Here is a 3,486-nt window from a genome sequence, read left to right as displayed (position 1 = left end):
TTCATTTGGTTTTTGAGTAAATTTGAGATTGTTAATGTAGTTTATTTTATTAAAATTAAATAATTAGTAATAATGATGTTTAATATGTTAGTTTAGGAGAGAGCTAAAGGATGTTATAGAATTGTTAACTTAAGGGTAATATAATGTAAGACAGAGTATAATTATTGTATTGTAAACCCTGTGTGTAGCTCTGGGAAGTCGGGGGGGAGGGAGGGGGGTGGGGAAGGGTGGGGTTTGAGGGAGGTGGGGAGTTATATTGTAAAACTTTTAAAAATTTTCAATAAAAAAAAATGATCCTTCATACCAGATGTTCTAGAGCTAAATAACAAAACTAACCTATAAATTTGATGTTTTCCTGGTAGATTGTGGTGCCCTCCTGGATTTGAAGATCAGACTGATATGCTTCTGTGTGTCTGTGTGTCTGTCTGTCTGTCTGTCTGCCTGCCTGCCTGCCTGCCTGTCTCCCCAATTCAATAAGGGTGAAAATTATTAAGGCAAAGTCTAGACCATTTGGTATGTAAAAAGCCTCAATACTTTTTGTAGCTAAAATGACCTTGTGCATGGAGGGAAAATCAAATGACCTTGAAGTACAAATTAGAAGGTTCAGCAAGTTGTTGGTTTTGAGCTCTTACAAAGCCAGATCTCTCCTGGTGTGATAGGTTACTTCACTGCCCACTCAAATTATGAACTAATCAACTTCAATTCACACCTTCAACCAACCAGAAAAAAAATACACAGTTCATTCCTGTAGATAAACTAGACAACAGTAGGATAAGAACATTTATCAAGCTGTTTGGAGTTATCCTGTGAACTTGCACAATTTAAATAAGGAGTCATCATAATAACATTTCATAAATATTGCTTTGCTTTTGTAGTCTTTATTTGATTCTTTAAACTCCGCCTACATTCCAAAATCTATTGCATTTTCTGTTGCTATGTACAGTATAGAATCCTCATTTTCAAATATTTTCTCTCTCTCTTTCCCCTGTCCCTGTCCTTGCTGAGATTCCTATTCTAGAATAAGGTGAGGAGAACCTTATTCTAGAATATTTCAACCCTCATTCTATGAAAATGAATGCCTGTCTGTCATGGTTGATTGTGATATTGCTTAAGATCATCCAAAATGCAGCTTCTAGACAGACACCTCCTCAGGGCTTCCGATATGCCTCTTACGACGTGATCATCCCAAGGAAGCTGTCTCCCAAGTGTGGGCAAGAGGAACCCCAGGATGTGAGCTACCTCCTGCAGATTGAAGGGAATCCCCATATGGTATTCCTCAGGCAAAGAAGAAACTTCATCCCTAAGGTCTTTCCTGTCTTCACCTATGACACAGCAGGGATTCTCCAGGTGGATCACCCTTTTATCAAGGACGATTGTTTCTACCATGGATTTATACAGAGAAAGTCCTCTTCTCGAGTCACCCTCAGCACATGTTCAGGAGGACTGAGAGGTCTCTTGCAAATTGAAAATAAGACCTATGAAATTGAGCCAGTCAAGGAATCTTCTACCTTTCAACACGTGGTGTTTCGGTTAGAAGTAGAGGAAGGGGCTGTCCGAATGCTTTGTGGGGTAGGACAGGAAGAGCAGAGCCATCAAGAGGACATAACTCCTGAAACAGAGAATCTTGCAAACAAACATGTTTTGGGAAAATCCTGGTGGCCACATACGAGATATGTTAAAGTGGCAATTGTGATTGATCATGAGCGATATTTGCAGTTTCATAGAAATGAATCTTTTATTACTATGCAAGTTCTGGATATTGTCCACACTGCAAATTCATTGTATAATTCCCTTTCTGTTCATTTGTCAATAACAGGACTAGTGATCTGGTCACAAAACAACCCCATAAACATTACTCCTATAGCAGATAACACACTTTTTTATTTAATGAATGGAGAAGAAAACATCTGCTTAACATTTTAAAAAATGATGTTGGTCACTTATTTGCATACAAGGATTTTGGGGCAAGTGTAGGACTTGCATATGTTGGAACTATATGTAGAAGTTACTCCGCAAGTGCTATCGAATCCTATAGAACTCCCAGTTTGTTTTATATTTCTTTCATATTTGCCCATGAACAGGGACACGTTCTTGGAATGCAACATGATGGTCAATTTTGTCATTGTGAAAAGAGTGAATGCATTATGGCACCATATGCAGCACAGTCTGATACAAGCTGCTTGCTTCTTCACCTGGAGCAGTTGCAAGGGCTTGTATGGTCGGCGGCAGCGGGGAGCGCGTTAGCGGCCCTTGGGGACCATGCAAGCCCTTGCAACTGCTCCAGGCGAAGAAGCAAGCGGCTGGGAGGCCACAGCGACGCCTACCTCCTGCGCCCGTCAGCTGGCAACCCCCGGACCTGCGCCCATCAGCCGGAACGTCAGGCAACGCTTTGGCCGGTGCGGAGGGTGAAGTGGAGGCCGCTGCAGCGCCGAACTCCTGCGCCCGTCAGCTGGCGACCCCCGGACCTGCACCCGTCAGCTGGGAGGTCTGGAGACGGAGCAGGCTGGCGTGGAGGGCGATGGGGAAGCAGTGGCTCGGCGGGCAGGGTCCTGCCTGCGCGCGAATGTCAGGCCCACCCGCCCCATCTGTAAAAGAAAAAGTATTCTGCCCAAGCATAACCTTTAAGTATTTTAAGGATCTTTGAGAGGGAGAGAGAAATAGAGGAAGAGAAAGAGGGAAAGAGAAATAGAGAGAGGGAGAGAAAGAGGAGAGGGAGAAAGGGAGAGAGAAAGAGGGAGACAGGGAGAGAGAGAGAGAAAGAAGGAGGGAGAGGGAGTGAGAAAGGGAGACAGGGAGAGAGAAAAAGAAAGGGAGACAGGGACAGAAAGGGAGAGAGAAAGAGAGGGAGGGAGAAAGAAAGAGAGAGAGGGAAAGAGAAAGGGAGAGAGAAAGAAAGAGAGGGAGAGAGAGAAAGAAAGAAGGAGAGAGATTAAATTTGTAACATGGCCGGCTGTTCAGTGAATCTGGTTTCCCCACTAACTTTGCTTGTCACAAGTTTGCAAAAGGTGATCACATGACCCTGGAACAATGTGACCATCATAAATAAGAATCGGTTGCCAAGCATCCAAATGTAAATTACATGACCCTGGGGATGCTGCAGTGTCATAAGTGTGAAAAATGGTCATATGTCACTTTTTCCAGTGCCGTTGTAACTTTGAACAGTCACCAAGCAAACTGTTGTAAGTTGAGGACTACCTGTACTTTATCACTTTTTTCCATTTTTTTCTCTTTTTTTGTCATCAAGCTTTTGACACCTTGCTGGGTGACTGGTGGTACTCGAATGTTGACATATTCTAAAAGTGGTACAGTCGGTGAAAAGGTTGAAACGCCCTGGCTTAGAAAACAAACAGCATGGCAGCTCCCATGGGTTTATTGTCTTATCCTTCCTTTCAGCTTTAGAATGAATTAGGAAAAGTTTAATCCACTTGCACTGTTTTATGTTTACATGTTTGATGACAAACAGCCTTATGTTTATAAGTGACAGTT

The 3,486-nt window shown here is 42.8% G+C and overlaps 1 pseudogene; it reads left to right on the top strand.

Moving 5' to 3' along the window:
• The window catches only part of LOC114923098, a 9,097-nt pseudogene that overhangs the window by 4,246 nt on the left and 1,365 nt on the right, over positions 1-3,486 (top strand).

Source organism: Protobothrops mucrosquamatus, unplaced genomic scaffold (assembly GCF_001527695.2).
Source record: "Protobothrops mucrosquamatus isolate PMUCROS unplaced genomic scaffold, P.Mucros_1.0 scaffold1897, whole genome shotgun sequence".
NCBI classification, from domain to species: Eukaryota; Metazoa; Chordata; class Lepidosauria; order Squamata; family Viperidae; genus Protobothrops; species Protobothrops mucrosquamatus.
This window is presented reverse-complemented; position numbering and strand designations above follow the sequence as displayed.